The sequence below is a fragment of the Macaca mulatta genome, chromosome 13 (genome assembly GCF_049350105.2).
Source record: "Macaca mulatta isolate MMU2019108-1 chromosome 13, T2T-MMU8v2.0, whole genome shotgun sequence".
NCBI classification, from domain to species: Eukaryota; Metazoa; Chordata; class Mammalia; order Primates; family Cercopithecidae; genus Macaca; species Macaca mulatta.
Window position 1 is genome coordinate 116,859,076 of NC_133418.1, and position 27,521 is coordinate 116,886,596.

Consider the following 27,521-nt stretch of genomic DNA (forward strand, 5'->3'; position numbering starts at 1 on the left):
CTTCAGCAGACCAGTTCTGTGGCCTGATTTAGGGGCATTGTTCCCAGTGAACCACCTGTAAATGTGCTGCTCAACCCCTCTCAGTGATTTTGCAAAGTAATCTGCAACATTTTAATACAATCTCTTTATGTCTAACTCAGCCACACTCAGTTTATTTGTCTTGCAACTGCATACTCTGACTTTAAGTATAATTGGACATAAAATAGAGGTTTTCTTATTCAACGGTTTCCAGAGACCAAAGCTAGATAAAATCATAAATCGAAATTTCTATCTCCTCCACTAATCTGTTGGTTCTTTGAGATCAGGGATGGTGCTTTGTTTATTTCTACTGCTTTAGAACTCAATGCACTCTGACATCTTTCACAGAATAAGTTCTCACATGGGAACCCGAGCAAAGTGTAATGGATGTTCCCAGGAGCTGCCTATGGGATTGAAGAAACACGTATGAGAGGAGTAACATTTGGGCTGGAAGCGAAAATACAAGTAAATATATGTCAAATAGGTAAGTATGGAAAGTGCATTCCAGTAGAAGAAAATGAGTGTAAAAATACAGAATAAGCCATTTAGAGTATAGCAATTAATTTGGTGCTTGAGGACTACAGCAACATGTTTCTTTCCCGGTCGAAAAGTCTAGCAGTAGAATTACAGTTGTGCATCACTTAATGACAGGGATACCGTCTGAGAAATGCCTCTCTCTTTGATTTTATCGTGGCATGCACTTACATAAACTTAAATGGTATGGCCTAGTATATACCTAGGTCGTGTGGCATAGCCTGCTGCTCCTGGGCTGTAAACCTGTTCAGCATGTTACTGTACTGAATACTGTTGGCAATTGTAACACGACGGAAAGTATTTGTGTATCTAAACATAGAAAAGGTACAGTAAAGGTGCAGTACTATGGACGACTGCCCCATAAGATTGTATGTGATGCATTATTGGCCAAAACGTGTTATGTTTGGTGCATGACTCTATAGTACTGTCTCATGAAATCGGCACAGGTCAGGAGCTGCAGACAGTCAAGAGCACATTCACAGATCAGAATGGCTCCCACTTTGCCAATCTTAGCTTGAACTTGAGTGAATTCATTAATTGACTGCATTAATATATCCAGAGGCAGAATTGGCACATAAAAGGTGGGTAGATCAGCCATGAATTGGCATCTAGTTTATAAATCAGTCTTGCTTGCTTGGTTAATGTGAGACTGTCACAAAAGATACAGCCTTTCTATTTTGATGATGATAAATTAAGGTTTCTAAACCAGGAAGGAGCAAACTAAGGATAGAGGATAATTTACAAAGAAAATGCCACCTTGTGGGAAATGACTGGCTAGCTATTCCCTTATGCTATGGTTTGGATATTTGCAAAATACCCCTTTACTTTGAGTTTTTGTATTTGGCATGGCTAAAAAGTAGGATTTCTGGCATGTAGGGATGGCACGTATGAATAGTAGAGCCAGAAGAAGAGTGTGGAAGCTAGATGTTTGAGAAAAAGCAGCCCCAATTTCGCATGCTTTATGTACTGGGCAGGAGTAAAGCTTCCAGGCTGTGAGTGGGGATGAAAGACAAATTTTAAAAATCACTTTGCTTCAACACACATTATGTGAGTGGACTATGGAGATGTGGGCTTAGCAGGATGACAACAGCTTTATTATGTTCTCCAGGAGGTCACTATATAGTGGGAAACAGATGAGGGTCTCAGAATTGCATGACAAGTCCAACAACAGGTACCAGCATGAGACATGGCAATCCGACTGATCATCCACATGAGAAGAGATTGGGAGGCCAAGTGAACCCACTCTGACAGCTTCTCCCTGGCAGGCTGGGTGAGGAGGTGGGCTCTGTCGTTAATATCCAGTTCCACTTCTCATGCCCCTCCTCGTCCTGTGGACCCTCAGCCCGGCACCTCCAGGAGGATGTTCTTGGAGGATGAGGTTGCATCCCACCATCTCCCTGGCCCTGTGGACCCTCAGCCCAGCACCTCCAGGAGGATGTTCTTGGAGGATGAGGTTGCATCCCACCATCTCCCTGGCCCTGTGGACCCTCAGCCCGGCACCTCCAGGAGGATGTTCTTGGAGGATGAGGTTGCATCCCACCATCTCCCTGGTCCTGTGGACCCTCAGCCCGGCACCTCCAGGAGGATGTTCTTGGAGGATGAGGTTGCATCCCACCATCTCCCTGTGGGTATTCTCCACATCAGTTTCGTCTGATGGTTCAATTGTTGATGAGTGTCCAGCCATGTCATCTTTCAGAAGTTGACTGAAGTTCTATACTGGCTGACAGTCAATCCCTCCTCCTTCCCTTTTGGGACAATTTTGGTTTATGGATTTTGTTTTGAGTGTGAGTTCAATAGTTCTTAAGGCAGAGGAGAGGTAAGAGGGTTTGTCCAGCCTGTCATATTTTTGCATTTCTCATTTCACCTGCACTCCAGCCTGGAAAGACAGGGGATACTATTAATCTAATTTAAAAGATAAGTGTGCCTCTGTGAGTGAGGAAGCTTGCCAAGGCGGCACAGCTCTAAAAGGCAGGGCCAGGCTGGAGCCCCCAGCAGCCTCCACTGTGCTTCCTCGTGCAAAGTGGGCTAAAGCCAGGGGGTGTTCAGCAGGGTGCATCCAGTGTGAGCTCAAGGAGGTTGATGTGGTTGGTGGGCTACTAGAGGAACTTTGCAAGGTGAAGGTGTGTCTTAAAGCAGTTTGCTTTATATTCACACTTTGCTGAATATTAGAGCTTTTAAAAATCCCCATGCATAGCCACATGTCACACCAATTAAATGAGAATTTCTGGCGGGGGGTTCAGACATCCAGAATTTCTAAAGCTCCCCAAGTGATTCCACTGCAGTCAGGATAAAATGCAGATTCAGATTCAGTAGTTGTGAGGTGGGACCTGAGAGTCCACATTTCTTTCTCTCCTTTTTTTTTTTTTTTTTTTTTTCCTGATAAGGAGTCTGGCTCTGTCACCCACGCTGGAGTGCAGTGGCTCGATCTCAGCTCACTGCAACCTCCACCTCCTGGGTTGAAGTGTTTCTCCTGCCTCACCCTCCTGAGTAGCTGGGATTACAGGCACCTGCCACCACAGCCAGCAAATTTTTGTATTTTTAGTGGAGACAGGGTTTTGTCATGTTGGCCAGGCTGGTCTTGAACTCCTGACCTGAGGTAATCCACACCCTTTGGCCTCCCAAAGTGCTGAGATTACAGGCTGAGCTGCTGTGCCTGGTGGCGTCTACATTTCTAACAAGCCCCAGCAGATGTGGATGCATCCGGGCCCCAGCCAACATGCTGGGGAGTAAAACCTTAGACACGTGCAAGACCCTTTATTTCAGAGTTAATTTTCAGAAAAACAAGCCTAGTTTCCTTGGAGGAGTCCTTGCTGGGAACGAGTCCGTCCTCAGGTGATGCTGCCTTGCCAGGCCACATCCCTGGTATTGCAGCCACTCTGACAGATCGATGGCAGTTGGAGCAGCACCTTCTGCCTGCCCCCACCCCCGGTCCTGCCAGGCTCAGCTGAAGTTTTGTCCTAAAGTGTCAGACATGTGTGCGGTAAGGAAAAATCATTTTATGGGGAAATCTCCTTTGACTGAGAGTGAGTTAGTGAAGAATCAAGTTGGAAGAGGGGCATTTCAGTTGGAAACTAGGGAACATTTTTCCCTGTGGCACTTTATTAGACAGCGGAATGAGTTTCCCGGGCGGTAGCAGCCACTTGTTTCATTTAAAAAGACCAATATACAAGAGGTGCTGGCAGAGGGATAGATGAAGTGACCTAAGAGGGTTTCTATTGCTCCAGCTTCTGTCGCCAAATGAAACTCAAACAGCTTTTTCATATCTTAAACAGACCTACATAGAGCAATTATGAAAATTCCATCCATTATAAATACCTCTTTTAGCAGCACTTTAGAAATATGCCTCTTGGGTCCCATTCATCCTCGGTAGATGGGATTTGGATGGTCAGGTGGGGGAGGACGTGTGGCTGGGGAGAAGGAAGGTAAGGTCTCATCACCGCCTCTCCGGATCCCAGCCCAAGGCAGCGGGCCTGGAGCAGCAGAGGTAGGGCGGGCAATCGCTTCTTCATCTTTTCTTACGGTGTTTTACAAAATGATGCTGCCATACGTGTTGGTCGTATTTAAAGAGCGGATGCAGAAAACTCACCAAGTGGACAATGCAAAGCAGGTGACCATTTGCAAACAGGTTTTCCAGGGGCAGCTGGATTCCTCACACGGCTTCGAGTGGATCGCACCCATTTTGTGTCTAATGACCGCCGGCCGCACGGGACAATGTTTTCACAGGCAGGTGTTTTCTCTCTGGCTAATCCATGGAGCAGGCTGCGTGGAGACAGGCCTGTGTGAAATTGCTTTTCACACCGTGAGGGAGCTGGGATGATCTCTCAGCAGTGTAACTGCACGTGCACACTGGCTGGAGTATTCTCATTTCAGAGAGGATTGGAGCAAAGTTCTCATTTCTCATCAGAGATACACTGGAGTAGGCAGAAGTCTTTCTGTTCCCCTTAACAAGGTTGAGGGAAGAATGCAGAAACAGTGCAAGAAACAGATTAGACTTCAGAAGTAAAGCAACTTCCCTGACATACTCAGATTTATGGCTTTAATTAGGAAGGCCAACCAGGGTCATAGGAAAAGCAGAGGAATAACAGACCTGGATTCAAATATCATTTCTACAACTTGTTAATTGTAAGATTTGGGCCAAGAACCTGGAGCAGACTTCGTTTCCAGTGGGAACAGTCATACCATCAAAACCGGTTGAAGTTCAATATAGCAGAACTTGTAATGAAGCCTGTTTACTCTGCACAAATGAGTCATTATTCCTCACTGACATGGTTTGGATCTGTGTCCCTGCCCAAATCTCGTATGGAATTGTAATCCCCCATGTTAAAGTTGGAGGCTGGTGGGAGGCGATTTTGGGGGTGGATTTTCCTCTTGGTGCTGTTCTGGTGATAGTGAGTTCTCGTGAGATCTGGTTGTTTAAAAGCGTGTGGCCCCTCCCTGCTCTGTCTTGCTCCTGCTCCTCTATGTAAAACACCTGCTCCCTCTTTGCCTTCCACCACGATTGGAAGCTCCTCTATGTAAAACACCTGCTCCCTCTTTGCCTTCCACCACGATTGGAAGCTCCTCTATGTAAAACACCTGCTCCCTCTTTGCGTTCCACCACGATTGGAAGCTCCCCGAGGCCACCACTGAAGCAGAAGCTTCTATGCTTCCTGTACAGCCTGCAGAACCGTGAGTCAATTAAACTTCTTTTCTTTATAAATTACCCAGTCTCAGGTATGTCTTTATACTAGTGTGAGAACAGGTTAATTCATTCACTAAATATCCTTTCTTAGCTGAATTCCTAGGGAAAAGCACCACTGATGAATTATAAAGCTTACCACAAGCTTTGATTCCACGATTAATGCTCATTCTATAGTAGCTAGAGAAATAGTTTAAGATACCAACAAGGCACCCCAAGGTGCCATCAAATTAAGCCTCCGTGAAAATGGTTAAGATGAAGAATAAGAAATATTAGTTATTATCATTTAATCACTTACTGTGTAACCTAAGTTCCGAATTAAAGGGTTCTTGGTGGATGTGTTTTTGAAGACAAGGCTGCTTTGATTCTGTGGGAGTTTTAATATTTACATCCGTTTCATTATGTAAGATAAAAACCACTTTAAATTGTTACCAAGAAATATAAATTATGAAGTAATGTATGTGGCAGAAATCCTCACCTTGTCCTTGACCTTTAACCTCTGGTTAATGGGGTGAGGGCGGGCCTTTAGGAATGGCCAAGAATGACATAATATTGAGGGACTGGGGCAGGAAACAATTTAAAAACAATTGAATTTACATATAGTTAATGAGTATACATTTTAGAATATACAAGGAACATCTGTTACTATACTCATGGTATATATACACTGGAAAATTAATTTAAAAATAAATCAGAATGGTTTGGTTTTGGATTTGTTATAGGCATTTGTCCCAATGCCTATAATGTTAAACATCCAACAGTCTTTCAGGATGCCATGTGATCCCAGCAGGGCCACAGACTCATACATGAAATCTACCTTCAGCTCCTTCCAGACCATCGGGGTTGAGACGATGGAAGTGTGAGTCCACTGTGTTGTTAGACACGTAGTGACCAGGGCCACAGACAGGTTGAGCCCATTTCTGTGGAAGGGAAGAAGAGAACGGCCTATTTAGAACTGTAGAGGAAAGCCAGGCTTCAAGGAGAAGAGGCGTTTGAACTGCATCTTCATCTTTTATTAGGATTCGAATCCAGAATGAAAAGAAAGGAAATGTTGAGCCTGAGCTAAGGACTGGGGCAAGAGTGTAAGCTGCCAGAAGGGGAAATAGTAGGAACTTGAGTTAGGATGAGTTGTGAACAGGTGTTGGCTTTCAGTGTCTAGCTCGAGAGCTAGGCTGTTACTTCCTGGGTCCTGGGGAGCAGGTGAACTACATGAGAGTAAGGACGGTGTTGACAGAAATCTGAGTCTGTTAGCATTTAGTGGGGCACAATGGAGGGTCCCAGGGAGGCTGGGAGAAGTATTGTGACTGTCCCCATGGAGTAACAGCTCTCTACCCTGACTCAGAGAACAGATGCTGAATGACAAGGGTAGTGGGTGGGTTTCTTCCATAGAAGTGGAGGAGACCTGCTAGAACCAGATCCTGTTATTGGTGTGGATCATTCAACACATGCAGAGCCAGTCCTAGAGAGGGCCTCAGACAGTTCTTCTTATTGAAAGGGACACATTTTACCCCTTGAAACTGAACGACCATGTTTTCTGTAACAGTGTCATCAAAAGGATATTTGGTAAAAAATTGTGCTCAGCAGGTTTAGGTGAATTTGTCAAGTCTGGAGTTTTTCAGGCACAATACAATCTAAGAAGAAAAGCACCACCAACAAATCCAGTAAGAATGTTTCTTTAGGGTCTCAAGAGGTGAATGATGAGACTAGGTTTGAGTCTTCAGGGAATTCATAAAACATGAGAAAGAAGACGACTAGTGATTATCAATCTACCTACACATCAATGCATTGAATATATTATCTCTAATCTTCATAAAAATGCAAAATCAATTATGACTCATTCTATGGTTGTGGAAATTGTAGTTTGGAGTAAACAATTAGTCAAAGGCCACAGAACTCACAAATGTTGAAACTGAAGCTTGACTTTTGGTCAGACTGACTCTTAAAATCTCTCTGCTGGAACTCCTTATTTCAAGGAGATTAGAATCTTCCTCAACTTCTATTTATGGAGATCATTAGAACACGCAAAAATACAAAATTCATGACAGTGCAGTCTACACAAGAGCATTGAGGGTAGTATTTGAAATAAAATTCTGTGATTTTAAAATTCCTTCTTTGCATGTTTCTCCCCTGCTTCTACTAACAGTGTTCTTATTAGAGAAAGTCAGAGAGAAAAGCATTAGTCATAGCTTAGTTTTGCATTTCAAAATTTAGCTGTGATTATCAGGAGCCAAAATTTGGAGAAATTAGCATCCAGTTTATCTCCAAATTACAGGATTTCATAGACTGTTAGACGAACTGGTCCCCTTTGTCTTCTACATCCCAATTCTATCCCAGGGAAGGGAAATCAAAAGTCTTCGTGGATTAGTTGTACGTGTAAGATTTTTTCCAAAGAGTTGGAGAGAAGCAAGTGTTAGATGTGGGTGTGGGTTTCCTGATCCCATTGGTAACTTCCAACTCTTCCTAGAAAGGGAGAAGTCGTAGAAGTTAGGGATAGAAACTTCCTTAATGTGAAGGAGTCCAAGAGCCGGAGAACTTATGTCTAGCTTTTAAAGCATGTAGCCTAGGGATTATTAGTGACTACTTACTACTTGAAATCTTGTTGAGATTAAGATCTGCCTTCCCTTTCTCTTAATGCTAGGATATTTTGATTTCACAGATTCAACCCCTTAATGGATACAATGAGAAATAAGAGAATAGGGCTGGGGGTTTCAGGTAGCTCTTTACAGTCTAATTGTTGGTCAGGTACATTTTCTGGGAGGAAGAAACACTGGCATGTGGTGTAAAGAAAATTGTCCTAGCAGACTTGGGTTATTAGATTTCCTTTTTTTGTTTCCTGTTTTTTGTTTTTGTTTTTGTTTTTGTTTTAATTGAGATAGCATCTCACACTGTCACCCTGGCTAGAGTGCAGTGGTGCGATCTTGGCTCACTGCAACCTTCTCCTCCTGAGTTCAAGGGATTCTCCTGCCTCAGCCTCCCGAGTAGCTGGAATTACAAGCACCTGCCACTATACCCAGTTAATTTTTTTGTATTTTTAGTAGAGACGGGGTTTCACCACGTTGGCCAGGCTGGTCTTGAACTCCTGACCTCATGATTCATCTGCCTCAGCCTCTCAAAGTGCTGGGATTACAGGGGTGAGCCCCCGCTCCCAGCCAGTTATTAGATTTCTTAGACAAACAATCTTGACTTCTCTGGGTCTCAGGCGACTTACCTATGTGCTGCTGGGCCACTATGTGAAGATAGGAGCCTTGTTCCAAGTTTTGTCTGAAGTTATTTCCCTATCTGGGATCCTGTGAGAAGGGTCTAGAAGAAATATGAATATGCACCAGAGTGGAGAGTGAGTATCCCTCTGTAATGGTTTTGTTTTTCAGTTTACCTGAAAGGAGAATGGTAAGGTCAATCAAGGGATGGTCGAGAGAAAACCTGCATGGTAGTTCCCTAAAAAGTTCCACATCCTTCAGTAGCATCCTCCCTCATCTGGGGCAGTGGGCTGTAACCACAGACCTTAACAGATCCACCTTGAACCTCAGGCCTGTCTTGTCACGCCTTGAGTCTCTCACCTGCTTTGAATAGCCTCCATGTCCATCTCTTTACTGCCCCAAGGCCTCCCCCTGGCTGCTTTCTTTCCTCCTTCCCCTGGGCCTGACACATTGTTGGAAGGTCACTTCCCAGTGTGTCCAAGGTCCCGGCTCTGGTCATCCTCGTTCAGCCTTCACAGTGAGGCCCAGGCCTGGTTCCGACCAAAGTGGCAGGTTCTCATCTTGTTTTTTTTTTTTTTTTTTTTTTTTTGAGACGGAGTCTCGCTCTGTCGCCCAGGCTGGAGTGCAGTGGCCGGATCTCAGCTCACTGCAAGCTCCGCCTCCCGGGTTCACGCCATTCTCCTGCCTCAGCCTCCCGAGTAGCTGGGACTACAGGCGCCCGCCACCTCGCCCGGCTAGTTTTTTGTAGTTTTAGTAGAGACGGGGTTTCACTGTGTTCACCAGGATGGTCTCGATCTCCTGACCTCGTGATCCACCCGTCTCGGCCTCCCAAAGTGCTGGGATTACAGGCTTGAGCCACCGCGCCCGGCGGTTCTCATCTTGTTGAAAGGGGCGTCAGAAATTTAGCTCCAAAGGATGGAGACGAAATTTGGATTTCTATAGTCCAGATATTTAGAACGACTTTGTGATTCCTTCAGGGAGGTTGTTGGACCTGACTAGAAATAGTCGTTTCTCGCCTCATTGTGAGCTACTCCCCTTGCTAAGTCCTCAATGGCGCACCTTCTTCTGGTTCAGTCCCAGGCTGTGTGCTCTGCGTGTGGGCTCTCTTGCTGCCTGACACTTAACGTTCTGCCCGACCTGCTGTTCCTTGTGAGGTCTGACTTGATTATTTCAGTGCAGGCGATGCTGAAATTCCTCTTTGAAATTCCTGATCCTTGTCACATGATCACTGAACGCAGAGCTCCTGTGAATCTACCTGGGGAGGACGTCAGGTGACGCCAGCACCTTCTCCTGTGCGAGACAGCACTGACCTGTGATGGGTCGGGGGAGAAGGAGTGCAGGTGAGCAGATGTGCACAGCACAGCTCCAGGATCCTTTGAGAAAGCAGGAACTGAAAGCCCAACCTTACTCCCAAGGCTCAGTTATTAAAACTTACTGCTTGTCTTAGCATGGTGCTTGGTACACTGCAAGCCAGCCCAGGGTGGCTCTGACCAAGGCTTCCTGGAAGAAGAGTCTGATGAGCCTCCTGAAATACAAGTACCATGGGATATAGAGAGACAACCAGTGGGCCAGTCCCATGGAGAATCTGCCATTACGAGGACAATGTAGATTGCCATCTAGGAGGAGGTGAGTGCCTAAACCTTCTCAGAAGCAGCTCTCCTGGGAGCCCAGGCTGGTGTTGGTGTGGTATGCATGTGGAGGTAGCTTCTGTGGGCAACATTGTTCTCTGTCTCTGCTTGAAGAGAACCACAGTGTCTGGTCCAATAAAGTATGGCTTAGAGCAGGAGTTTGGGGTTCAGATGCATCCCCCCGGGATGCCTTGGAAGGAACTGGCTTTGGAGGTCATGACAATTCCTCTACTGCAAGGAGTATTTCTGGCTTCCAGCCCCAACAATGAGATGGGAGCTTCCAGGGTGACTTTGAACACTAAAAATCACCCACGAGCTTCTGGAGATTTTGCTAGGAAAGGTGGCCCTGCGGACGGAGTGCTGGGTGTCCTGGAGTCTCACAGTATTTAATAACAATGTTCAAAGTGGCTGTGATTTATTTCCACATTGGTTTGGAGCCAGCAGGACACATTGTTTACATGCACATTGTTCTTGAGCTTCTGAAGTATCTTTGGGGACAGCCTCATTGCCCTCCCGTGAAGAGGAGGCCTGCAAACATGGGGACTAAGCCATTGTCATTTTCCCACCTCCGCGTTCTAGAACATATCTGATGATCAGAAACACAAATTTCATTCTGCTTGTTCCATAAACACCTGCCTGTTATCTTTTTCCTTCTGGCATCTTTGGAAAAAGCTGATCTGAGACCATCTACACTTTGCTCCTTGATGTCCCAGGCTTTCAGAGGCCACCTGGGTTTTCTGTATATCATGTTCTAGTCCCATGATGATCAGTGTACATCTCAGATAATCTGCCTTAATTTGAATTGTAAAACCCTACGGCTTTCTGTATGTAGGGTTTTACAATCTGTAATCAATGCAGCAGCTCCCCGGGCCTTTGTGCTAAAGTACATTTGCAGGTATTATTCGATCAAGGGGTTAGACACATTTACATGATATATTTTACTGTGTGTGTTCACGTGTATATGATATTTGTGTTTTTTTATTGTAAAGATTTTGAACATGCCTATTAAACGTAGTCACTGTAGATCTTCATTTCAGAAATATCATCTTTGACCTAAAAGTAAAAATTTAAGGTATGCTGATTTAAAGAACATAGTTCTTTTTATATACAGTGGCTTTGAACATATCATATTTAGTGAATTGGGTGATAATGATCAAATTTTTTAAATAGGGAAACTGAGGCCTAAAGCAATGAAGTGACTGGGTCAGGGTCATATCCCTAACACAGGACAGAGCCTGAATTTGAACCCAGCTCTCAGGTTTCTTCATTAGACTGTGTCCAAGAAATAACACTTCTAACCTAATAAGTGAACATTTATGTGGTAGGCAGCACTTTCCAGTTTACTTGGCATTTCTGAAATCCTCCTTCAAGCTTAACGACAAAGTGAACAGTGCTATTCTTAATCCCAACGAGGAGGAACTTTTTGCTGAGGGCTACACAGCTGGGAACCAGGACAGCCAAGACTAGCATCCATTTATTTTGATCATACGCACTTTGGTTTGGTTTTATGTTTCTTTGTTGCTTTTTTCTTTATCGTTTTCCTCACTGTCTCTCTCTTCCCTCCTCATGCCCTTCCTCTCTCGGAGATCACTTGTTTACCTCATCCCAATATCCTCCAGAAAATGAGGAGGAAATACACATTTTCCAACTCCATGTCCACAGGAGGACTTTTTCCAATAGCATAATAATTATGCCTCAATTCTTTCTTTTCCAATTGTAAAAGTAGCATGTGCTCATTTTGTAGGAAATTTAGAAAATACCAAAAAGTCTAAAGAAGAACATACGAATCCCATTATCTCATCATCCCCAAATAACTACTAGTAATCTCTATACATTCGTTTATTTACATATGACCATGTCTCTTGTCATCTATGTTTCTATCTATCTAGCCATCCTATCCTCTATTTGCATATCATTTATTCATGTTTCTATATCTCTATAATTGTTTTTACAAATTTCAAATCATAATAAATATGTGTTTTATTCATAAATGTGTAATGAATAGTGGCCTGTGTAAAAAATAGTTTTCAGAATAGCTACTGATATGATTTACTTCATCAATTCTTTTGTTGGCTGTGTCTGTTGTGTCCATTACTTTTCTTTTGTGATAAATAACATCACAGTGAACAACCTTATATTCCCTCAAGACTCAGGTGTCTTCTCAGGTTGCTTATGAGTTAGTTTTTCTTTCGAACACTGGGGAAGTATGTGTGGTACTGGGGCCTTGGTGAGTGCTTCAAGGACAACGTTGGCAGCAGAGAGACCATTGGATGCTCTGCGGCCCACAGCTTTGCTGGTTTCGATGAGCTCTTGCCCCCATCAACTTCCTAAAAGCAGTTACCAAAGTCCCTGTTAGAATACCAAATGGACAAGGGCTTGGTGTTAGGAAATGAGTTCCTCTGCTTTTGACTCCAGTTAGATAGAAGGGAAGGTCCTGATTCCTCCAGGGGCATAAGCGTCAGAAGCTGAAAACTGGCAACCAGAATCCAGAGGCTTTCGCACAGTATCGATTCACCCTTGGGAAGGCAATATAACTGATACTCCAAGTTTCTTTGTTGTGTGCTTAGCCTAGTGTGATAAGTCTTGTTTCCTCATTCAACAAATATTTATAAGTACCTGCCTCTGCGAGACATGCAGTTGGTTGCCTGACATTGTACTAAGCCCTCCTTGACTTTCATTATGTCCTCTATCCTTCACAGCAACTCTGAGAGGGAAGTCCTCTAACACTCAGTGTTTTCAGGGTAAGAAAACGGAGGCTTAGCAATGTCAAGGAATGCGCTCCCCCGATCACACAGCTCGTAAGGAGTAAAGCTGGGATATGAACCAGGCTCTTCTTCCTAGAGGCTTCTCAAGTTAGCACTGTTCATTTTGGACTGGATGATTCTCTGGGGGGTATGTGTGTGTGTGTGTGTGTGTGTGTGTGTGTGTGAGAGAGAGAGAGAGAGATAAAAACAGAGAGAGGGAGCTGCCCTGTGCCTTGTAGAGTACATAACAGCCTTCTTGGCCTCTACTCACTGGACATCTTCAGGAGTTTGTCACCGTCCCCATTTGTGACAACCAAAAACATCCCTGGGGGCTGAACCACCCCAGTTGAGAACCACTGGTCCAACTCTTTATCCCTGCTTTAACCACCATGCAGTGTTTCATCTCATGGGAAAATAAATTTTATCTAACAAATGCAGTTCGGTAGAAAATAGTTTCTCGTGCCTTCCTGGGAGGAGGAGTGGTAGAAGGTGAAACCGTGTTTACTGGCCTACCTCACCCACAGGCGGGAAGGCAGTTTTTCTTCTCAGTGTGGGTAATTTCATTCCATTCTTCAGAGAAAGCACATTTTTTTTCTCCCATCAAGTGACACGCTGGTCAAAATAGGAATCTTTTTATTAACATTCTGATCATCAGATAATTGTATGCATGCCCATCTCTATGCACCAGATTGCTCCCTTTTCCTTTCCCAAGTTGCCTCCATGTTTCCCAATCACTTCCTACCTGGCCCTAGGGGAAGACAGCAGTGTGTGAAAATGCCGACTCTTGCTTCCAAGTTATTGTGAAGAAGAAAGAAAGTTTACAAGAGTTGAAAAAGTCAGTCCCTGAAATTAAATGACAATTGCTTCTCCTTAGTTGTCCAGAGAGGAACCAGAAGTTGCCAAGATTTCTGTCCAAATTGGTCATTAAGGAGGTCTGATGCCACTCGAATATTACCACCAGAAACTGCAAATTTCATTGCTACGTGGGTCTGAAAGCCCCTGTTCTGCATTCAAATATAGCTGCAAGCAGCTGTGATAGAAAATTGGTCATTTACCAGTGCTTAATGACTAATGCCCTACCCAATCTGAATTAGCAAGATTTATGACAGAATTGCATTGTGCGGCTGAACTCCCTGCTGTTCTCAAAGAAATCGCAAGCATCCGATGTGAGGGAGAGAGAGTGTTGTCTGCGCCTGATGGTCGAGGTCAAGCATTTATTCTCCACCTTAGAGGGACAGGGCCTGGAGAACCTTCCATCTCCTGACCTGTTTTAGAATCAGGCTGCACATCTGCAGCATTGACCCAAGCAATCATTCCTGAGGGTCATCCTCAACAACCCTGGTTGAAAGGTATCTATGGTCAACTCCAACTTGAGTTTGCCAAGGCAAAGAGATTCACTTTCCTTATTCAGGCCAGATTCCAGCTCATTTCTTTCTTTTCTTTTTTCTTTCTTTCTTTCTTTTTTTTTTTTGAGATGGAGTCTCGGTCTGTTGCCCATGGAGTGGTGCAATGTTGGCTCACTGCAACCTCTGCCTCCTGGGTTCAAGTGATTCTCCTGCCTCAGCCTCCTGAGTAGCTGGGATTACAGGGAAGCACCACCATGCCCGGCTAATTTTTGTATTTTTAGTAGAGGCGGCGTTTCACCATGTTGGTCAGGCCGGTCTCGAACTCCTGACCTCGTGATCCACCCACCTCGGTCTCCCAAAGTGCTGGGATTACAGGCTTGAGCCACCGCGCCCAGCCGATTCCAGCTCATTTCTTCTTACCCTTAGGGACTACACAGAGAAAGATGACATAAAGTGAGATGCACTGTAAGGAGTAAGAGCTTTGGCAGGGAAGTCAGGCTGCCTTGGTGCTAACCCTGGCTCTGTCACTTGAGAAGCCTTGAACGTTTCCTCATCTACAAAATGAAGACACTGAGAATATGTCTTCATGGAAAGTGGGTAGGATTGAGTGACTTAAGCCACATAAAGCTCTTAGAACACTTTTTTGGATCCTGGTGTGGGTTCAATAAATGTTTGCAGCCACCATCCTCATCAGCATCTTCATCTTCCATAAAGGAAAGGCATGTTTTTAAAGGATAATAGTCTTTTAAACATGTAGACCTGAATGTTTGATTGATTCACTGGTAGATTTCTTTGTCTACTCTTTTAATCATCCATTGACATAGTCACTTAGTCTGTAGTCCTTATTTGTTAATGAATATGTTTCCCACACTGAATTAGGCTCTGCAGAAACAGAGAGAAGAAAGAGACATTGCCTTCGCATCCCTCGGGGACTGCTGGGAAAATCAGCATGAGCCAGGTGGGCTGCGGTGCATTGTGTGAGGAACCGATGTGAAGGTGTGTGTGGCCCTCACTGAACAGTGGGGCTGGGAGGGTGGCAGTGCTTTATGGCAACACTGGCAACTCTGGCAGAAACACTCTTTGGCACCAGAAAACTGAGCTATGTTATTTAACCCATGGTAACAGACCTGTGAAGTACATTTTATTATTTCCATTTTACTGAGGAGGAAGGTAAGGCTCAAAGTCTACATGCCACCTACTAGTGGTAGAGCTATGCTCACACCTAGACTTGGCTCCAAGTCAAGGACAGCCCAGCTCACTGTACCTCTGGATGAATGGGGAGGGGTAGAAATTCAACACAGAGTTTCCCAAATCAGAGACTCATATTCCTTTTGCTTCATAATCTCATTTGAATGAGCCAAGCATCCATGCCATCATCTAGTAATAATTTTCAATATGCACATTATATTATACTGGAAGCAAAGAATATAGATTGTGTAGGGAAGAATGTAGAGGACCACCATCAGCAACCCTCTTGATTCCCTTCTCTACCCAGGATTGACCTCTGCTTGCAGTGCATTCTGTGTTCTTTTAGGTCTTTTTTGTGCACTTACAAAACAGACATGAATATACTTATATATACACACTTCACCTATGTCTTCTTTAACCACACAATAGACCTTTGAGGGCTTATAAATGGACAGACAAGGCAATGTTTCTCTCCATTTTTTAAACCACTTTAACCTTCCTGCATGGCCAAAAATTATTTCTATATTTCTAGGGCAAAAGCTCCCTCCATCAAAAGAGCAGGAGACTATCATAACCTGAGGGCATGGCCGGGGTTAGCTGTGAGTGAGGGGAGGCCACATTGTTGCCCAGTGAGACAGGGCCATCCATCTTTAGCTCACATCTCCTGAGAGCAAAGGATGCCCCCTTTGCAAGTGTCTGCTCTTGTGGAATCGGTGAATAATGCATTGTTTCTTTTTGATGCCACACACCCCAGAGCCAGGTGGCAAGCTCATGACAGGCAGTTTTTTGCTCCTGGAATGCTTTGGTCCCAAGCCACAGGAGGTGGTCCACTGGGGGACCCGCACCTGTCAGATTGCAGGCATTGTCATTGATTAGACCACTCCTCCAGGCTGGCTGGAGCCATGCGTGCATCTCAGAGAGGAATGGACAAAGGCTTCCCAGAACAGATGTTGCTGCTGGAAGCAAGGAAATTTCCCTCACTGCCTAGCACTGCTGGCGCCCAGCTGGGCACAAGAGCCAGGCTTCAGCCACACACACACCCTGGGCTCCAGGCCCCTTGCAGGTAGCCAGACATGCAGAGGCTGACAGATGAAAGGCTGCTCTCCAGATGTCCCCTGCCGAGGGTGAGATGGCCTGTCCAGAAATGTGTTTGGCAGCTGCTGAAAGCCGCTTCTCCCTGCTGTGGGCTCACGGTTCCTGCAGGGATAGGAGAGAGGCTAGCATTAAAGTCTAAAGAGACGGCATTAAAGAGAATTTAAAGGGAATTTGTGCCCTCACTCAGATTGATACAAAGCTGACAATGGGATGCACCTTCTTGTTATCACATTAATGACATTTTATAACGTAATGAGAGCCACAGGATTCTACTAACATGTACTTCTGATAATGTCACCCATCCATGGCTTCCCAGTGATGCCAAGACAGAATTCAACTTGTTCAGATGGCTTCAGCTTCAAAATGGACAATTCCACACGCCCTTAGCTCACATGTGTAAATAGAACGTGGTTTTTAAAAATTTTCTGTCGCTTCCATAACCTACCTTATGAGTGCTCACTCTTGTGGGCAGTAGAAAAAAGTGGAATTCCCAGATGAGGAGTTTGTAGCCTCTTTTAGTTTGAATACATACTTTTACTTCGAATATTGACTATGAAAAAAATTCAGCTCTTTCTCATTATTTCAGTGGCTGCTTTTAGCTATTGTAGTATCTTGTAAATGCGAAGTGACTGTGCCTCCCTGGGGTCACCCATGCACACCATGCCGGTGTTGTCTGTGTAAGGTCCCTATTGGCTGCATGGATAACTCAGCTTGTTGCCTCGGCTTGCCCCTTCTGGGATGTGGTGACCTGGGAAGAGATGGATAAATAAACAAAAGAAGAAATGAAAGTGCTGTTGTGAGCCAGGGATATGTGGAAGCGAGGGGTCGCTGGGCTGTGCGAGTAGCTTGACTTAGTGGAGATTCATCAGGAGCCTGGAGGGGCACCGAGGAAATGGGGATCCCAGACTCTTGCTGGGGTTACAGCCCGAAGACCTTGAACGCCTGCATTCTCGGCATTTTGATGCCATTTTTTTCCTTCTTGTTTTCTTCTCCCCCCCTCCCGCCATTTTTTGTTTGTTCCTAGAAATATGACCAGAAAGTATGCAGTCACTGTTAGCCACCGCACCCCGCCGGGGCTGAGCCTCACAGCGCGCTGGGCCACTGCAGTAGACACTTCTCTGAAAATCTGGCCGGGAGCAGGGAAGGGGTGGGAGGTACGGGCCGAGGTCGTGGTTTCGCAGCGTGGGCAGTTGGAAAGTTCAGGACTGTCATCTCCTGCTTTGTGAATCCGCACAGCCGACTTTGACCAAGGCCCACCTAGACAATTGTTTCTGTAAAATGTAATTAGGAATAGTAAGATCCGTGTCCACTATTTCCACAGCAATGGGTAACAGGAAGGAGGCTGGGCTGCCTTTTCCTTACTACATTATCCCATGTTGTCATAATGCTTTTCTTAATAAAATATGCTCACATCAACTTGATAAGAAAGAAAAACTTCAAACCAGGGTTATTAGTCCCTGTAGCTTTCTCTGAAATTAAATAAATAACACACTAATAGCCAACATTCGTTGTATGTTATTCACTCTCCTAAGTACCTTACATTCATTCACTTGCTTCATTTCCATAACAACCCTATGAGATGGGTCTTGTTCTTATGCCATTTACAGAGGAGGACACAGAGGCACAGAGAAGTTAAGCTGATTCCCTGGGGTCACACAGCTAGCAAATGGCAAAATCATGCTTCCAACCTGTTGGTCTGACTCAGAGTCCGTGCTCCTAACAGCTTTCCTATATTGTCTTTCAAGAGAAAACGGAATTATGCCATTCCCAGGACAGTGACCCTGATGGCAGGTGGGTTTGCTGGCAGTAAGCTGAAGGAGGAAGAGGGTGACTCTCTCTACCTGCCTTGGGAGGGAAGTAACTCCACCTTGCAGGATTTACAGGAAACCTGAAGGCTCTCCGAAGCAGCCCCTAGGAGAAGCTTTATAAACTGACTTTCACCAGTCCCACGAGGCCTGGCTTCCCTAAAAACAGCTCCAGAGAAGGCCTTCCTTGTGTTTGGGGCACAAGGCCCTGCTGGTGACCAGGAAGGATGCTCTACAGTGGGGCAGAGGCCATGCCACTCAGGGTAGCCCAACCAGAGTCAACTCTGAAGTGTGAACGAAAGCATGTGTGGTACAGACCACACGGCGAGGGCTGGGCCCGCTGCACCAGCCCAGCGGGGCTCCCTGAGAGTGGTGTCCACCTGCTCGTGGGCCCTGTGGCTTCTTGAGGGCATCTGTTCTGTCCAGCTATGGCCCCCCTGTTATAATAAGAGGTCTTAAACAGAGAGCAGTCAGCATTCCTGATGGGCACAGGGCCTACATGTACACCAAGACGCGCTTGTGTATTCCACTACTTCTCACATACATGGAGAAAAGGGTAAGGAGCATAATATGTGTTCAGTTCCACCCTTACCAGGTGTCACGTGGCCCAGGGGATGCTCTCACATAGGTGGCCACGTTCGTTCCCATCACCCTCCTGGGAGGTGGCGTCCTCAGCTCCATTGCCTCCGAGAAAGAATCTTCAAGACCTAGGATCGCCTCTGAGTGACCCAGCTGATAGATGTGGGAACAAGGGTAAGATTTCAGTTACCACAGACCCCAGGGCCCTGACTTCTCCCCACTGTCACGTCGATGTTCTGGGAACCTTGAGGAATCCCCGAGTACAGAGTACAGAGGGTGATCTAGAGAGGTTTTACCTTCCTCTTTCAATGGGACATCAGAGCTTCCCAAAGCCGAACAATAAGGCAGATAAGGCTCCTTCTCCTGTGGTGGTGGGGGGGGGGGGTGGGAAATGAAACTTGATTTCCACTGGGCCTATTAATTTCCCACCTCTGCTTTATAGAGAAATATGACACAATGGAAGAAAAATTTAAAAGAAAATAAGTGCTCACACCCTCTGTGGCTGACTCAAAAATGTCTCCGAGTGCCCTGTATTTATAGCTGGAAAGAGCGGAGAGGAGCAGCTGCTCGCTGTTATTTCGAAGAACTTCAGGCTTCCGACCAAAATAGTCTCTGAACTTTTGAAACTCATTCTAATAGTCTCGAGGAGGAGTGAACCAATATCCTAGAATTTGAGAAGATATTTTTAGTTTTGAAAGGAACGGTGCCCTCCCCTCCCTCCATCACTCTTTCTCACGCTGCCTGTTGAGCTTTGTGTTTTACCAAGGGGTGGGGGCACGCAGAGGGCCGGTGCCCAGGGAAATTGGATTAGGGTTCCATTAAGTAAAAACAAACAGAGAGAGAGAGAGAAAGAAAGAAAAGAAGACCTCAAAATATGTATAAATTAAAAAATGCTCCATTGAGTCAAGAAATAATTTAAAATATGTTCATCAAACTAAAAAAATATATAAGAAGGCTGTTTTTAAGCTTAATAAAAGTGCTTATTAAAATAGATTTGCAGATGCTATGGCCCATATGCATCGTGCATATCTGTGTTCCCTATATGCATATATTAAGCGCAGCATGTTCTATGCCATATGCATCTATTCTTTCCTTTAATAAGGCAGTCCTGGTGATAGATGAGGATGAATCACAGATCATCGAGTCCATTGAGTGCCATCCTCAACCTAAAAGCTTTATTCTTCCCCTCTTCTTAACCCAGACATGGAGCCCATCAGCAAGTGCTGCTCGTTCTACACCTAAACTCGATTTCAGGGCTCTCCTCATGTCCTTCCCTGCACTGCTGTGTCTGGTCCAGGCCACCTCTGGCTCCCGCCTGGGTCGCTGCAGCCAATTCTAACTAATCTCATCTCTTCTACTCTTGATTCCCCCAAACCAGTAACTGTGGTGGAGTTGGGGTTGCTTTTTATGCCCTTTGAGGATCAAAGTCCTGATTTTGGTGAAGACATCATCATCGTCCCTTCAGAACAGTTTTTCCTCCATTGCATTAACCTTGGTGGGGCTAGAGGTTGAGGATCCACCCCGGCCCCACACTTCTGCCGAGGGGTTTGTGTGTGATCCAAGCTAAGCACTCAGATGCTGACTCCCAAACTGGAATCTTGAGCAAGGGTGACAAGAACCGGGACTATTGGAGGCTGAGGATCAGCTCCTTCCTGCTGCTGAGATGCTCAGAGAGCTTTTCTAAGAGCAAGTTTTTCAGAGGTTTTATCCCTTCAGATTTCTTCATTTAGCCAGAATTAAATCCTTTTGTTTTGAATCAGAAAGCCTTAACCAATCCAGAAGTCTACTGAGAATGTAGTGAGGAAACATTTTTCTCCTTATGAGTTCAATGGTGTCCCAGTGTGCTAAGAATAAAATCCAAGCATTGCAGGGTGCTGGACAATCTGGCCCTGTCTATGTATCCAGTGTGACATTTGATGAACATCTAGTAGGCTCATTTTATAGACCAGGAAGGAAATTGAGGCTCAGATGGGTTAAACAACTTACACTAAGTAACGAAATTATAAGCAATGAAGCAGAGGCTGAAATCTTTCTGATGACATAAATCTTTGCTCTTTCCTTCACTTCATAGGATATATGGTTTCTTTTCTCACTAACTTATTCCCTACAATCAGAGCAAAGAAACCCATATATACAATGTTTCTTATGGCAAGATCATTTTCAGAGACCCTGGAAGAGTGTATATATGTTTCTTCCATCCAACTCAATGGGTGTCAAATGACCCCAAACTCCAAATTCCTTGAAAGCTTACCTTAATATCCAGTTACTTGTTTAGTTTGTATAACATCTTTGAAGATGCTGTGCAAATTTTTTTAATTACATGGAAAATTATGTTTGCAACAGAGCAATTAGGGAGGAATTAGTTCAATATGGTAGCATTTGGGGGCATGTAATAGGCATGGCGGGATCTTGTTGTAGATCATCAAATATTTGTCCCTTTGGGTGAAAGGGCATTGTGAAATTCTCCCACACTTATAATCCCTAGTTTTCCTTTCTCTGTTACATTATTTGCATAAAATGGAAAGAAGACTTTACAGGAACCAGGGCTGAGAACAAAGTGGGCCATGTCTCACTCTTTTAGCTCCTGCCAAATAATCTGTAAATTATAGTCCATTGCTGTTTTTTCATTAATTGCACATATTCTTTTTCATTTGGCTGCAAATTCCATCACTTTGGCCAAAAATGTGTACTTCTGTGACAGCACAAAGTAAGCACTTTGAAAGGACAGGCAGTTCAGAAAGAGTAAGTAATTATACCAAGAAAACCAAATGCAAGAGGACAATAAAGCTCCAAGATTGAAATGAGAGAAAAAGATGAAATAAAAAGAAGTCACCTTATCATGTTTTATGTGAATAGATTGATAAACGGTGCAAGCTTTAAAGGCCAGATGTGCTGGCTAGCTCTTCTTTCCCCTTCTTCCGTCACATGTCCATGTCTGAGTGGTGGCATTCTTTCCTTTCATACTTCTTTCCAGATGCAATGGAGGCACCCAGACTTGAGGATGCAGGATTCAGTCCACCCCTGGTAAACACTGGACTCACTAGGGATAAGTCTTGAGTGCCGGGGGTACCACTGACTCCGTGCCTCCTACGTGTGAAACACCTCACTCTGCGTTTACTGCTCTCAGTAGCACTGTGTCATAGGCATCATTGTCCCCATGAGGTTTTTCAGAAGAGAAAACTAACAATTAGTAACTCCAGTGGATTTTCCCAAGAACTCACTGGGCAATTTGGTAGGATCAGGTGTAGACCCTGGTCTGTGTGATGCCAGGGCTGGGCAGACACGCCTGCTGAAATTCTGAACGTCATCCATTTGTCTTCCTGCATTGGAAACCTTGAGAGACTATTGGACGGGATGGGGAATTGCCTCAGCACACTCTTCCAAAGACGACTTTCGATTCATGTTTCAGATCCACCTATTAAAGTCCTTGCAAAAAAAAGTTATTTGCAAGGGTGGGGAGGCCAAGTATGGTGGAGATACTGTCTTGATTGTGCTGTACTGTCCAAATGTACAAACTGTACATTGGAAGGGAGAATTTCACTATACATAAATTATATCTTAATTATAAAAATAGAAACAAGTATCTCATAATTTCTATGTCTTGAGAAACAAAAACCAAAGATTGTGATGATTGACCTCATGGCTTAGCAGAGTTCGGGTTCCCATCAGGGGAACGCGAATCATCATTAGAGGGACAGGATCATCAGTTGCTCTGTCTGTCATCCCCTGAGCTGGGTACCTTTGAAAACCCAATCTTATTGGAAAAAAGTCAGACTTAGAGTTGATTAAAAACAAACAAAAATCCTCTGATCTATGATCTTAGTCCATCCTAGACAGGAGGACTATGTTTGTGTGCTTGTTTTTTTAAACAAACAATTTGCTTATGGTTAGCAGACTGTAAATATTTTGCAGGACATTACTTCCCCATATTTAATCACTTAATTATATGTATTTTAATGGGAATCTAATTTGTAATTTCTAAATAATCAACATCCTGCCGTGTCAGGGCTTCGAGAATAGTGGAACAGTTTCCTTGACATGGTGTACGTTCCCAGTGTATCTCAGAGCCCATTCCAGAGCTCGAACAATACCATTAGAGGTAGTGAAGAGCAAGGTTTTTGTTTCTACTTAACCTATCGCCTGTTTCCAGAATGATCAGAGTGGAGAAAGACCAACAATATCTGAACTTCTCAAGCTTGTTGGATCTTTACAGCTTACAAAAACAGAAAACATGTGTGGTGGGCGGAAACATGTACACAAACTCCCAAATGCCCAGTGCTAGTGGACCTGCTATAATGAGGGGTTTTCCCAGAATTATTTCTAAGGCAATATTGTTTTGTATCTCACTGGTATTGACCTCTTTGACCATGCCGAGGGCCTTCCCTCCTTAAGACTTTCCCATGCCATGTCAACGTGAGTTGAGTTATGGTGAGTATTCTGGGAAAACGGGGTTTACTATGAGCATTAGGCTTACATGAACACTGGCAGAGCATGGGAGAAAAGGTCAGGTGCACTCCAGTTGAAAGATGAGAACAGACACTGGGACCTTAGCCGGAAAGGCCAATGGTGGTTGTTCCCACAGGCTTGCCAGGAAACTGCTACAATTTTCAAGAGCTCCTTTGAAAACTCCCACCAACTGCCGCAGTCTGCATCAGCCAGACAGGTGTACCCACACTGCCTGCCCAGTACCCTCTGTGAAGCCCACCTCCACTTCCAGGTCTGGCTGTGTCCAGCTCTAGACAGCTGTGGAGTCAGCGCCACTTCTGCTTCCAGATCCATGTAGGTTTCTCTTGTTGGCAAACCGGGAACCTCATGGGAAAAAGGATCCTAAGAAATAGCATCATTCCCAGCTTCTGCTCCCACTGTAGAGAGTGGGGAGTGGGACAGTGCCTTGACAACAGAGCATCATCACACACCTGCTGTTCCTTCCTCTGGGAACACTGTTCCTCTTACTGTATCCTTCAGGTCTTACCGTACGTGTCATAGACTTGGTGCAGTCTTCCTGGACAACCAAATCTAATGTTTGAGCTTCCTAATTAATCTTTTATAATATTCCAATTTTTCCTTCATAGAGCTCATTATGATTCATTGCATGTATTTGTTGGTTTTATTGTTTATTGTCTAGCTTCATCCTAGAAAATAAGTTTCCATGACGGCAGGTACCAGATCTGCTCGGTTTGCTACTATAAGTCTAATTTCTAGCATAGTACTTAAAAACAAATATATTTTGATCACATTTCTGAATTTTAAATTTTTTCTCAGATATTCTGAATTGTAAATTTTTTCTCAAACATTTCTCAGATTTTCAGATATTCTGAATTTAATTTTTTTCTCAGATATTCTGCCATTCTTTATCATACACAAGGTATATATGCCGATCTAAACAATAAAATAAGAAAAACCATGGAACATCAGTTATTTGCAAGGCAGTCTTCTAGAATCCTAGGGAGGGGCCTACAGATATTAAACAGAATGAGGTTCATGACTCTGTTTTTAAATAATTTAGTCTTGAACACATTGGTTCCAACATCATTAAGAATCTCACCTGAAGAGAGCCCTTTACTTGTTTCTACTTAAGTTTGATATGGCCCCTATATCTCATAAAAAAATACAGGCCTCTTTTATTTATGTAGTTTATGCAATGGTTTAGAGTAGAGGAGCTTATATTAGCTTTCAAGGTTGTGAACAGGATATATGAGCTGAGAAATTTGGAATTAGTCTGCATAGCCACGGTTTCTGACCAACACAAATACTATTGCCCCAAAACAACAAAAAAACAGCTTACAACAAGCGGCCTGTGGTGCCGGTGCTGTGGGACATGAAGCTCTATATTACTATTTCAAACAGTTTCAGGCAAGTTTAGGGCAAAAATAAAAGTATGTGAATCTCCTTTGGCTTTGGATGACACAGAAATACTATAACTTCAAGATCTCTATTTTTTTTTCTGTAGGAGGGAGAAGATTCTTTTAAAAAATTGTCTTCATTTAGATGTAGTATTACAGCATCTACCCACCAGGTTAGATGTCTATCTAGTTAAGAGGGGGATTTTAATTAAAGAACATAAAATTTAAATGGTTTGGAAAATGTCAACATGGTTTCCTATTTTGAGCCCAACACAGATGATAGAACAAGAGGGTATAAATGAAAATTAAAGAAAAACAAATTCAGAACAGATGTCAGGAAGTGTTTCTTCTTCTTCTTCTTCTTCTTTTTTTTTTTTTTTCCATGCAGAGAATCATGAATATGTGGAATAGCTTACCAGGCAATAGTTAAGGCAAAAAAGAGAGAGGTCATTAAATCAACAATTAGATTTCAAAAACAATGCGATGTGGTGAACCAAATGGTCTTTCTCTTTCCTCATGTTTATATGTTTCAGGATGAATGACATCTTTGGACATCCCTCAAGCCTTCACTATGTAGACCATGCAGAGAGAACTTGCAGATATTGTAATGTCTGTATTCCTGCACTTCAAATGTGAGCTTGTGGAGTGTCATCTTGGAGATTTTCATCTTGGAAATCTTCCACTCAAACACATGTGCTTCAGGAGAAACACGAAGTGTGAAAATGTTAAGTTCCAAGAAAGCACAGACGTGCGTCTAATGAATAGATTTGGAAATGATGGGTAGACACGGACAAGGATCTCATCTACTGCATTTGCTAAATAATCAGACCTAATCTTAACATTTTAGCTCGCTCTACTCGTGGTTGTCCATGTGGCAAGAGTGATAACATGGAGTGATAACATATCCTCTGTAGTCAGGGCCTATGAAGGGGTGACAGACATCTGCATGTACAGGATACGCCCTGTATTTAATGAGTTTTGTCTTGTGTCCTATGTTGACTTTATCAGGAAGCCCTAAATGTCCCAGACTCAGCCTTTACCAATAAATTACAAAAACTGGCTCGTAGAGCTATTTTTCTGCCATGGTAATTGGCGCTTCAGTCATTTACCTAGCTGACAATCTTGCCTCTACACACAAAAATTTGAACAACCTCTTCTGGTCTTTCCCAAAGGGTCTGCTGACGGGAGGCCAAAAGAGGGGACTGAGAAAAATTAAAAGTACATCTTTTCACCCTCAAGAAAGGAAAAGATCGCTCTCTGGCCTGAGTCCCAAGGAGTGAACAAGTTTCCAGCTGTGAATGAGAGATAACTTCACATCAGTGCACTTGCTCTGAAAATCAGCCAATCCCTGATAGCCTCACTTGTGTTGTGCTTCTGAAAAGCAGCTGGTCAGCAACAGCCTCGCTCCAGTCACTGCGCTCCTGAAGATCAGCCAATCAATGACAGCTCCAGCTCCTGAAAGTCAGCCTGTCAGTGACAGCCCCTCACTTATAGACGACAGCCAATCTGCCAGTCTTCACCCCAGGGACAGTGCTTCTGAAAGTCAGCTAACTCCAGTGACCAGGGGCACAGCTCACATCCTGAGTCCCCTACACTCTCACCTCTGGAACCCACCAGCCTCTCCAGGCTGGATTTCTTTAAACCTCATGCAAGATCAGCTCAGGCTTGATTTGAGAGAGACTGTTCCTCCCTTACAATTTCAACTCTTCCTTGGAGGAAAATGAGAAGTGCCAGGTAAAAATCTACTTGCATAATTTGAAAATGTAACAGTTCCATTAACTATTATAGAGATTATCAAAGATATAAATGCCTCACCTTTTATGGCAACTGTGGGTACAAGTAATCAAAACCAGAACAAATTTCCCTTTGCTTTTGTAATACTTTTTTTCTCATGTGAAGACCCTTCCAAAAGCAATTTCAGAAACAAAAGCAAATTTTAGGAAACTCATATTAGGGTTGAAGAAGATGATAAAATTTGATGACAACATGGTTTTTGTTTGTTTGTTTGTTTTGGCCAGAAAATAATATTTCAAGAAGTTGATCAAGAAATTCAATGTAATCCTGAAGTGTGGAAAAAATAAGTTATACCATGAAACATGGTATTTTGTGCTTGAACAAATCAAATTTGAAGAGCAATTCTCAGAGTGCCAATATATAGTCAATAAACTGGTCTATAATGCTAATATTGAGCATAATTTTCAATGAACAAAGAACAGAATAAGTTAGATGTGCAGAAGCTATGTTTTGAGGTAAAGAAACAGAGGCACTAACTGTAACGAATTGTGTAAGGAAGTTCTGTAAAGCAAGGAACTATTACGAAGCGCCAAATCACATATAATAAATATAGTTAAACAAGTATAAAACATAATTATTTCAGATTAGCCACAATTAATGTTTTAGTATTCATATGTCTCTTGCAACATTTTATTTTATTTCAGTTTACATATGTATAGGCAATTAGAAATAACTCAAATTTAACTGGGTGTTCTAGATTTTTATTTGCTAACTCTGGCAACTCTACCTCACTGATACTTAAGACCTATAAATTTTACTGAAATAAAGGACATGTTATCTGATTTATTTTCTCTGTTAGCCACGAAAGAACATGTCATATTGCTTCTGATAACCCAATTCAGTGCAAAACATGCAACTTTAATGACTAGAGAAGTGGAGAGGAGGGATGGTTGATTCTTTTGAATTCTAAGTTTTCCTGGTAATGAGCGAGTTGACTGGGAGGAAGTTAGTTCTCCTTTCTAAGTTTAGAAATACTACAGTGAAAACAATGTATTTTTAATACTTCACTGCTTAACACAACAACTACAAAAAATGGCTGTCTGAGCTGTATGGGGAAAGGGAGGGAGAGAAA

The 27,521-nt window shown here is 43.6% G+C and overlaps 1 long non-coding RNA gene across 1 annotated transcript in view; it reads left to right on the plus strand.

Annotated features, from left to right (window-relative positions):
• LOC144333620 (uncharacterized) overlaps positions 1 to 27,521 on the plus strand; it is a 59,027-nt gene that overhangs the window by 8,178 nt on the left and 23,328 nt on the right. The window contains exon 2 of the long non-coding RNA XR_013402521.1: positions 367 to 502. This is a non-coding gene — a long non-coding RNA (uncharacterized LOC144333620). The remainder of the gene's footprint in view (positions 1 to 366; positions 503 to 27,521) is intronic.